Source organism: Meriones unguiculatus, chromosome 19 (assembly GCF_030254825.1).
Source record: "Meriones unguiculatus strain TT.TT164.6M chromosome 19, Bangor_MerUng_6.1, whole genome shotgun sequence".
NCBI classification, from domain to species: domain Eukaryota; kingdom Metazoa; phylum Chordata; class Mammalia; order Rodentia; family Muridae; genus Meriones; species Meriones unguiculatus.
The window spans coordinates 40,251,309-40,262,512 of NC_083366.1; the positions used below are offsets into that span (position 1 = coordinate 40,251,309).

General features: G+C 46.7%; 3 non-coding genes across 3 annotated transcripts; 2 read left to right on the forward strand and 1 right to left on the reverse strand.

Moving 5' to 3' along the window:
- Window positions 1-3,005: 3,005 nt before the first annotated feature.
- On the reverse strand, window positions 3,006-3,101 carry Trnai-uau (transfer RNA isoleucine (anticodon UAU)). Its single transcript has 2 exons — window positions 3,064-3,101; window positions 3,006-3,041 (listed from the first exon to the last, which is right to left on the reverse strand). It is a non-coding gene; the product is annotated as a tRNA-Ile (tRNA).
- Window positions 3,102-9,297: 6,196 nt separating this feature from the next.
- Trnav-aac (transfer RNA valine (anticodon AAC)) lies at window positions 9,298-9,370 on the forward strand. Its single transcript has one exon. It is a non-coding gene; the product is annotated as a tRNA-Val (tRNA).
- A 1,213-nt stretch (window positions 9,371-10,583) lies between these two features.
- Trnav-cac (transfer RNA valine (anticodon CAC)) lies at window positions 10,584-10,656 on the forward strand. Its single transcript has one exon. It is a non-coding gene; the product is annotated as a tRNA-Val (tRNA).
- Window positions 10,657-11,204: the final 548 nt, after the last annotated feature.

Here is an 11,204-nt window from a genome sequence, read left to right on the forward strand (position 1 = left end):
TGGAAAGTTCAAGGTAGAGGGTGAGGTATGCCTGCCATACCTTGAAATAGATTGGGAGTGAGGGGTGCTGGGAGAACACGGAGGCCAGGTTCAGTTGGCTGTGCTAAATGGGCACCTCAGCGTCTTGTCCCAGGTCTGAAACCCGACATCAACTTTCAAATATATGAGCCTATGGCAGCCATTCTTATTCAAACCACCAGTGACATCAACTGCAAAGCTGTGGTTTCTCTGAGAAACATGTCCCGGGGCCTGTCCCTCCACACCACCTCTCTCCTCTGTGTGGTCCAGGCTGCCACCGTCAGTCCCATGACCACCCTAGAGAGAAAGATCAAACCACAGACTGTATGGCAAGTATGGTTTTTGTTTTGTTTTGTATCTTTGATGCTCTGCGAAGTGCCGACTGGCTTTGCCACAAACCACGAGGAGATGTGGAGTTGAAGTGTACAGTGGGTGTTGTCACATGCTGTCATACAGACACATCATCAAACGGATGCTTTCTCTCTCTCTCATGACTCTGAAATGTCATCTTCCAGAGTTTCATAGGGTGGAGCCGTTCTAGGGCTCTCCATGTTTATAAACACTGCAAGTGCTCCCGATAACGTCACAGCTCCAGTTTTTTTATTTTTTTTAATTTTTATTTTTTTATATTAATCACAGGTTATTGACTTTGTATCCTAGCCATAGCCCCCTCTCTCATTCCCTCCTAATCCCACCTTCCCTCCCTCATCTCCTGCCCCTTTCCAAGTCCACTGCTAGGGGAGGTCTTCCTCCTCTTCCATCTGGCCCTAGCTTATCAGGTATCTTCAGGACTGGCTGCCATGTCCTCCTCTGTGGCCTAGCAAGACTGTTCCTCCCTCAGGGGGTTGGGGGGGAGGTAAAGGAGCCAGTTGTTGAGTTCATGTCAGAAATAGTTCCTGTTCCCGTTACTAGGGAAACCCACTTGGTTACTGAGCTACCATGGGCTACATCTGAGCAGGTGTTCTAGGTTATATCCATACATGGTCCTTGGTCCTTGTCCTTGGAGAAACAGTCTCATAGAGGGCTCCTGTGCCCTGATATATTTTGTCCTTGTGGAGCTACTGTCCTCTCCCGGTCATATTAACTCTCCTTTTTATCATATGATTCTATGCACTCTGCCAAAGGTTTGGTTATGAGTTTCTGCATCTGCTTTGATACATTGCTAGGTAGAGTCTTTCAGAGGCCCTCTGTGGTAGGCTTCTGTCCTGTTACTTGTTTTCTCCTACTTCCCCTGTCCATCCCATTTGTCTTTCTAAGTGAGGATTGATCATCTTACTCTGAGTCCTCCTTCTTGTTTATCTTCTTTAGGTGCACATATTTTAGTATGTTTATCCTATCTTATAGGTCTATGTAAGTGAGTATATACCATGTGTGTCTTTCTGCTCCTGGGATACCTCACTCAGGATGATCTTTTCTAGATCCCACCATTTGCCTGCAAATTTCATGATTTCCTTGTTTCTTATTGCTGAGTAGTATTCCATTGTGTAAATGTACCACAATTTCTGTATCTATTCCTCAGTTGAGGGTCTGGGTTGTTTCCAGGTTCTGGCTATTACGAATAAAGCTGCTACAAACATGGTTAAACAAACGTCCTTGTTGTGTACTTGAGCATCTTTTGGATATATGCCTAGGAGTGCTTGGATCTTGAGAAAGCATTATTCCTAATTGTCTCCAAAAGCACCAGATTGATTTCCAAAGTGGTTGTACAAGTTTACATTCCCACCAGCAATGGAGGAGGCTTCCCAATTCTCCACAACCTCTCCAGCATGTTCTGTCACTTGAGTTTTTAACCTTTTCACAGCTCCAGTTTTGTGAACAATTCCTGTCCAGAAGTCAGAGCAACACAGACTGTTCTCATTCTTATGATCTGTTTCTTTTCTTTTATTGGGTAGATTTCATTCTCTCGTACACAGGCTCCTCGTTGGTATGCGACTCCACTGAAGCTGGTCGATAAAGAAGTTCTGAGGATGGCTAGCTGCTCTCCACCCGTTATCCCGGTCTGCAGAGATGACCCGTCAATAACTGATGGAGTGAACATCCAGTGCAGGCATTGTGTTCTACCCTCGTTCTGCCTGACCTGAAAGTGTGTACACCAGGAATTGCTTGGCTCCAGTGATTTAAAAAAATAAAATAAAATGAACAGGATTTTGCTATGTACTGGCGCTGATCTAGAAGTGGCAATCCTCCTGCCTCAGCATTTCAAATGCTAGGTGGGCACAACTACAGCGCACTCTCTCCTTCGGTTCTAATGTATCACAAAAAGTGTATGAATATATTTACGGAAGAGGGAAAGAAGCCTGTTACTAGCTGATCCAAAAACTAGTTCAGGATATCCAGGAAGTTTGAAAACAGATCCTCTCCATCTTCCCATTCCACCACCGCTGTCAAGTGATTTTTCATTTGCACTGGAAAAAACAGTGAAGCCAAAGCTGCTACCATAATCCTACTGTATTTTTCCGCAAGCAGAACATGAGCAAGACAGGGAAGGCAGAGGTCTGTTGCAGTCATTAGCTGGATAAAAATAAATACGTTCTGGATTCTAAAAATTATACAAAACCAAGTCAATTCTAAAAAGGTTAAAATAAAAATGATGCATGTAATGAAGCAGATTCTAAACACGTTAAAAAACCTACAGGGGAAGGGGCATGAGAGAAGAAGAGACGGGGTGGGGTGGATTGGGAGGGGAGAAAGAGGGTCTACAGCTGGGACACAAAGTGAATAAACTATAATAAATAAAAATAAACAGTAGCTAGCAACAAGTAGTAAAAAAATACTGTAGGATAAATTAGATGGAAATATAAGAAATGTATTGAGTGAAGAAAGTCCAAAATTTAGGAAAAAAACAAAACATGAGCCAAGATTTAAGTGAAATACACGTTGTGAAGGTAAGGTCCTACTTTGTGAAGAAGAAAACAAACAAACAAACAAACAAAAAACTTCAGGAAGGGAAGGATTTTCAGAGGTTTCTATTCCGAATTTGAAAACAATGCTCCAGGTGAGGCTCGAACTCACAACCTCGGCATCGCTCACGCGCACACACTGTCGTATAAGTACCGCGCGCTAACCGATTGCGCCACTGGAGCATCCGCGTCGCCTTTTGGGCACCTACGACATATTTCCGGTCATTCTTTAAACGGCCTGCGCGGAACAGACTGCTAGACCACGGCGCGGGTGCACGCCCGGCTCGCGACCTGACACCCCAACCCGGCGGTTGCTGTCAGCGCGGTCCCAACGCCGTTTTTCCGACCCCCACTTGGTTTTGCTCTCAAGCCAAAGGATGGAAAGACGCGGAGCTCTGACAAAGCGATTCCCCGAGGTTTTGCTTTCCTTTCTGCCTCGATCTGGTCTAACGAAGGCTGGAGAAACCAAAGGAGTTGGTTCCAGAGAGGTGAAGGAGTTTCGTGGGGCCTTGCCTTGTGTTGGGCCGACGCCACACAGTGGTCTAGTGGGGGAAAAAAAGCCCTCGGTGTTCCTCAGGCAACTGTGTGGACGCAGAAACGAGGGAAAACGCTCCAGAACTGTGTCTGAAATTCTGCATATTTCCGTGCAAAATTAACCTAGATGTTTGAGAAACATCTGCGCTAGAGATCTCATGGTAAGGCGTGTTTTGCTGTAGGCAGACAGAAGGAAGGGTACTTCTAGACCCCTTACACACAGTGTGGGGCCTTGATGGGTGATCTGTTAGGTAGCTCGGCTGGCATTCACGCACGTGCTTATAGGTTATTGGGATGGACCCATACCTCCCACGACCTGCTTTGGATCCCCACCTCTCATTTCTCCGGTACCTCCTTGAAAGGGAAGTCTCACAGTTGCCTCTTTTAAAGTTCTGTATGAAAAAGGCGGACGTTCCAGGTCTTTCCTGAGGCTGGTTAGAGGACCGCTTCTTACTCCTGGTCAGAGGAGAAATCTGAGTTCAACCTCTGGCCTGAGGATCAGCACCCCCAAACTAGAGCATTTAATGCTATTCTCTTCCCGTTCAACTTGATCCAGCTACATCTGTCAATAATTGCCAGTCTTGTCTAATACCCAGTCTGTGTAATGGCCCCTTGGTCAGTACCCATTCCCTCCCTTGGGAGTGATTCTGTCTTAAACCCTATTTTCTACATACACTCTGTGCATTTCTTAAGCCATGTGAGGCAACGTGCAAGAACCAGAGAGCAAGCAGTTACTTCTTTGGTTTGGTTTGGCTTGTTTGCTTTGGTTTGCTTTGGTTTAGTAACGTTCTGCAGCCTATACCAGGTTTCAACTCCCAGTCTTCCTGTCTCAGCCTTCCCCATGCCGGTATTATGGGTATAAAGATTATACATGATCTATCTTTAAACTTGATATGCAGTTAAAATGCCATTTGATGCACAGTAGACACCATTCAGTGATCCCTAGAGTCAAGCTAATTAAATCTCCACCTCCTCTCATGGTTATAATTTTATCTACAGAGTGAAAGTGCCTGTGTTAGGGTTTGTGAATCGCTGAAGAAAGATCCCAGACTCGGGTGGTATGCACAAACGAAGAGTGTTTATTTTGCGGAGAATCCCAGCATGCTGGGGTCACCACCTTCACAAGATGGTGGTGGCCATGAAAAGAGCTCGCCGATTCCTTTTAAAGCCAGAAAGGGAAATTTTTACTGTGCCATGTGACTTTACATTGGGATTGGCTAGTAGCCGTGAAGGCTATGTGACTCTGATTGGCCTGGCTGGCGCCCGTGGAATTAAGTCCTCTTACCTGAAATCTCTCTGTCTGCAGATTTCCAGTATTGAATACAGTGTTATCCACATAGAATATTGGTTGGCTTGATCAATCGTGTACAGGAGCTGTGAGTACATGGCTGCGGCAGTTCTTCATCCAGAAGACACTGTTTCACTCTGATTCTCCCCGGTAGCTAGCTGGCTTTTCTGCTCCTCCTTCTATCATTTAAATGGGATTGTCTTCTTGTTCTGATAAGTCACATTGCTATAAAAACTCAAAGATATTTATTTTTGCATCCTGAAAGTTTATTAAAGTTGTTTCTTCATACATCTTTGTAGTGGAGCCTTCACAGATTTCTACCTGTAATCAGGGAACAGGTTTGTTTTTCTTTCTCCCCACACCCAAATCTGGACACCTTCCACTTCTTCTTTCTAATTATGCTTACTAGTACTTCTAGTGTTAGATTAAAAAGAACTGGCAAGAACGAACATTCACCTTGTACCAAGTCTTAAGGAAAATCCTTTAACATTTTCCATTAGTTATAATGTTGGCAGTGCCTTTTCATAAAAGCACTTTAATGCATTGAGATAATTTTTCCATATTTTGTTAAGAGTATTTTAGTCATGAATGGATACTGAACTTTGTTAAATGATTCTTTTCAGCATCGATGATCATAGAATCTCTCTTTCATTCTGTTAACATATCACATCAATTTGAATATGTTAAATGAGTTGTAAATCTTAGGGCTAAGTCATACCTGGTCAGTGTATATATATATATATTTTTTTAATTCAGTTTGCTCTTATCTATTGAAGATTTTACCCAGCCAGTGGTAATGAAGCACACCTTTAACCCCAACACTTGGAAGGCAGAGACAAGTGGATCTTTGTGAGTTTGGGCCAGTCTGGTCTACATAGTGAGTTCCAGGACAACAAGAGCTACATAGTGAGACCCTGTCTCAAACAAACAAACGAACAAACAAAACAAGAAGATAATCCCACACAGAGAAGTCCACAGGCTCATCTTATCTGGATAATCCCTCACTTATGCTCTCCTTCCAAGATAATTGTAGGTTGTGCCAGATTGACAGAACCAATAATCATTGAAGGTTTCAAGTATTTATTTTCAATATCATCATTCTTTCCCTCTGCTTCTTCCTTCAGCTCTCACCCTGTCCTTAGAGGTGCTTCATGGCAATCAACACAAGTTCCAGGACAGCCAGGGGTAAGAAAAAAGAGCCTGTCTCAAAAACCAAAACAAAAGAGAAAAAGAAAGAATCAGATGTTACTAGAGATACTGAGAAGTAACGAGCATTTTCTGTCTTGTAGACAAATTACCAGTTTCCAGATGTCAGTGTTTAAGGTTCCTGCCCTGTGGCAGCCAGTGGAGCCTGCTCCTTCATCTGGCTTAAGGACTCTGCTGTGATCTTCATGTCCCCTGGGACGTTTCAGGTTCAGAAAGTGCCATGTCACTTTGTTACTGGCTGTAGGATCTGCAGTGTGGAGTTACTGACAGCCAAAGCTGGTTGATCTGACTTGTAAGGCAGTGTGGAGTCCCTGCAGCTGAGGCCATTGTGCCCATACTTGCTGAATGGCACTGGCACTATGGGCTGTGGGTTAGCTTGCCTCCATGATGGTTGTCCCTGGATATTAGTTACAGTCTGATGTGGGTTAAACATAAGGAATAGTGCTCTTATTTTTTTAATTGATCTTTTTTTCAAAAATTATTTTATGTGTATGGGTGATTGCTTTCGTGTATGTCTGTGCACAGAGGGCATACATCCCCGGGTGCCGACAGCTGTGAATGATTGCGTATGTGAGTGTTGGGAACGCAGATCCTCAGGAGCAGCATAGATCCCAATGACATCAGGAGACCCTGCAGTAACCTCTGTCATTTCTGTCTCCAGGGTTGTGGGTGTGATAGTAAATCCACCCACAATTTGTTTAAGCCCTTTGCTGCTGAAAGCATCCTAGGCTAGCTCTCATAACCCAGCATTGGAACCTTATGTCCCAATTCCTCTAACTACTACCTGATGAAAAGTTCAAGTCAGTGACAGGCTGTCTGTATGCTGGGAGTCAGTAAGACACCCCAGCACCCCCCCCCACACACACTATTGTTCCGGACATTCTTCTCTACTGACTGCAGCCCAGACCTGTTTGACTGTCAACGCCCTTATTCTTAATTGACACTTGCCCAGCACCAGCTCTACCCCCAGAGATAAAAGGCTGCTTAAAAGGAAAAGAACACCCTGAAGGTAAAAAGTCAAAATGGAAATTTTGTGGCAAGCAGCAGGATAGCCAGAGAGAAAAGCAAAGCCTTATTTGAGGAATGAAAACATTACTGTAGTGTGTAGTTGCCCTCTCTTCTTCCATTTAAACACCTGGCTTGGGAGAGCGCAAGATCATCGGCCTGGGAGCTACCCAGACTGTGAGTTAACCTTTTTCCTGGTGCTAACATTTTTGCTTCAGCCCTTTCCTCATGCAAGCAGATGCCAGTCTGAGGTGAGTTACTATAGACACTGGCGGTGCTGCTCCAAGGAATGGACCAGGAGGAGGGCAGGCAGCTGAGCAAGAATCACAGTTGAGACATTTGCTGTCCTCCCTAGAAGGACAGGGAGGACAGAACCACACCAAATGGAAATGAATTCGATCAGACTGAGGCGTTTTTCTGTTGCTTATCTCCTTACTGAAAAGTAGGGCCTCAAAGAGGATGGATATCAGAAGAAGGAGAAAAGAGGGAACAAGTCAGAAGCCTGCCAAGAGGACCTCTGAAAAGCTCTGCCCTGCAGACTATCAATGTAGATACTGAGACTTATGGGCAACCTTTGAGCAGAGTGCAGGGAATCTTATGAAAGAAGTGGGAAACAGTAAGATCTGGAGAGGACAGGAACTCCACAAGGAGAGTAACAGAATCAAAAAAATTTGAGCACAGGGGTCTTTCCTGAGACTGATACTCCAACCAAGGACCATGCATGAAGATAACCTAGAACCCCTGCACAGATGTAGCCCATGGCAGCTCAGTGTTCAAGTGGGTTCCATTGTAATAGGAACAGGGACTGTCTCTGACATGAACTGATTGGCCTGCTCTTTAATTACCTCCCTCTGAGGGGGAAGCAGCATTACCAGGCCACAGAAGAAGACAATGCAGCCACTCCTGAGGAGACCTAATTGACTAGGATCAGAAGGAAGGAAAAGAAGTCCTCCCCTATCAGTGGACTTGGGGAGGGGCATTCGTGCAGAGGAGGGAGGAAGGGAGGGATTGGGACAGGAAGAGGGAGGGAACCACAGGGGGGATACAAAGTGAATAAAGTGTAATTAATAAAAAGAAAGACTTAAAAAAAAAAAGTAGGGCCTCCGTATGTAGGCCTGGCTGGCATGTGCCTGCCTAGAGAGGATGAACGCTCAGTCTCACCTCCAAGCGCTGAGGCACATTGTTCCTATCAATTTCAGACTCCTGGGTTCCTGTTTGGAAATCAGACGCAGAACAATCTTTCACTAAGCTAGTTCCAGGTTCTTCCTAGCGAAGTTAAGGATTTGAATCTGTCAGAGAAATGGACCAGTGAGAGGACTCAGCAGGTAAGAGTCTTGGGGAGAAGCCTGATGACCTGTTTGTTCTCTGGAACCCACGTGCTAGAAGGAGAGAGCCAACTCCTGCCTGAATCCTGATTTCCACACGGGAGTGCTGGCACCCACTCCTCCCCTACCACCTCATAAATATATGTAAAAGAATTAAAAGCAAAAGGCTGTCCACGTCTGCTAACCTGCGAAGCGGGAGGATAAAGGAATGTCAGGAAGGCCAGTAGACGTCAACGACATTAAGAGAGTTGATCATGAGAAAGTATCTAACTGTAATCCACCCACAGCAAGAAAAGCTTTAGAAAGCTTTTTTTCTGAAAAGCTTATTTTTTTAACTCAGCTATAACTTGAGTTACACTGGGAAGGTCTGCGGGGAGGTGCAGAAAGTTTCCGAAGGAAAAAAGAAACTGGCCCTGGTCCACCAGCATCGTCTCCTACACCAACCAACCACGCCACTTTTTTTTAAACCTCCTGAGAGTGAACACGAAAAGGGCAGCTCACCAGTTTTCTTTAATAAACGACTGTTGCAGTCCACATAGAAACCAGCTGCCATGGCGTCATAGCCAACGGAGAGCGGCTTTAGCAGGGAAGCGGGGTGCATCTGGTCAGACAGGCGTGAACACTACTCCAGAACTGCAGTAGTCCCTGAGGTCTGGGGCCTCCCCGTGTGAGTTCCTGACAGGATGAGCTGTACTTTTCTTTGGCTTTCCCACCACTATTCTCCTATGCCCACGCGCCGAGCCTGCTTTCCGCGATCCCATCATTGGGGGGACTCTCTGGACCTGACCTTAGGCGGGGAGCCACACCTTGAGAGGATTGAGAGGATCACCAGTGTAAGGGAGGTCTGCCCCCCGGAGGGGTATAGTAGAGGGAGGTCACCAAGGGCTGGGAACAGCCTCCGCAGTTACTTTGACTTAGCTACTCCGTGATACCTAAATATAAAAAATGCCATCATCAAACCGTTTACTAAGCAGGTTTTAATTTTATGGGGGGAAACTAGGAAGCAATCCTTCTGTGCGGCGTTTCCGTAGTGTAGTGGTCATCACGCTTGCCTAACACGCAAGAGGTCCCCGGTTCGAAACCGGGCGGAAACAGCTATTTGGTTCTTTTGTTTTTCTTCCCTTCCCCATGTGTTTTCAGGCTCTCCGCTCACTCCCTACGCTTTTCACCAGTTAGGAGATAGGAATCTCGGTTACCCCTTTTGCCTGTGACTCTCATCCTTCCTTGTGCTCTACCCAGAGCCCGTAACTGTGACTACCAGTGGACAAAATAGCCAGCAAAGGAAGTACAAGAAGGTCACGCTCTCACCGGGGGATTAGCTCAAATGGTAGATGCTAAGCGAGAGGTAGTGGGATCGATGCCCACATCCTCCAATTATTATGTCGCCTTCCAGACGCAGCCTGACAAACCGCCGCTTCTGCAAACTGACAAACTCCACCTCACTAAAAATCAAAATTAATTTCACTACGTTAGCTTTATGCTTCCTAACGGTAACGCCATAAGCATGAGCTTGAGCACACAGGTAGCTTCTCCCGCCCACACGTTTGACAAATACATCTAGGCCTCTACGTTTCTTTTTTCCTTCATTCTCCAGACACCTGGTCAGACCCTCTTCCTTGCAAGCAGGTACAGGACCGCTCCCCTAAACCTCCACATCGTGCTGCGCTGGAGGCACTCCGTCCCCTCTCTGAGGTCTGTCTTTTCTTCGTCCCTCTCTTTGCTCGCTCCACCGCGGCAGAGCAGGGTTGCTCTGCTCCTCGCGGGAGCTGCGCACCGCCCTGCGCGGCCGCCGACAGCATCGCCCGGACCGGCCTCCCCTGGCCTGGCCGGGATGTGGTTCCCTCCGCGCTATTCTCAGTTTTCCACTTCTAGGCACTGAGAAGCTGAGACCCTTTCCTCACTGCGTTCCTGGGAGAATCTGAGCCTCCTGCCCCGGGTTCTCTCAGAAGCTCTCCAGCGTCTACAACGTTCTCCTCCGGCCCCTCGGGGTGATCAGGCTCTTCCAACCTCCTGCGTGAGTTCTACACGCGCGGGACTCCCCTGCGATGAACCGCTACTTCTCAACACGGGAGTTCCCCTGAGCTTCCTCCTCTGAACTCTCCCCTCCGCTGCGCCGCCGAAGCCCCATCTCTCATTCCTTCCCTGTGCCAGGATCTCTCCTTTCCGTTACGGTTTTCATCTCTGGTCTGGTAGCATGCATTCCTTAGCATTCTCTCTGCTGATGTGAATCTGTAACTTTGCGACTACATAGAGCAAGGACAGTGTTTGGATTGGATTGTAAAATGACAAGTAGGAGAGCAGGTGGGTGTTTCCGTAGTGTAGTGGTTATCACGCTCGCCTCACACGCGAGAGGTCCTCGGTTCGAAACCGGGCGGAAACATAGGTTTTTTTTGTCTGCACTCTCCAAAGACTGTACAGTAGCCCTGCTTTCTGCCTGCCTCCTGCCACATGTGGCTGTCGTGCTCTCTCTCTCCCCTGACATTGCTAGTCTAAGCACCGGCCATTGAAGGCGGCTGGAACATCCTAAGTGGACCCTCTTGAACCCATTTGTCTTGCGTTAGGACTACCTAACCCGGGACGTTCCCTGTGAAGCACCCAAATCTCGGAATAGTTTTCCTCTGCTTCAGAACCTAAACGTTGAGATTGGCCAGTTGTGCCTTCCCGGAACGTTGAAACAGCAGGCAACCCTGCCTGGCTCTTCGGTAGAAGCCTAGCCCTAGTTAGCAGAGCCTAGGAGCTGAGAGCCAGGTCCAAGGCCCTAGAAGAGCCTACTAAGGACAGTGACCTGTAGCTGGGTGAGAAGAATAGACGCCAGCCAACGAGGGAGAAGCCCCAGGTTCTGGTTGAGATTCAATCTGCAGATTTATCTTGACACCTTAGTCTCTCGGGTGAGGAGTCTTCCAACCTACAGAAGTAAGGGAAAAAAAA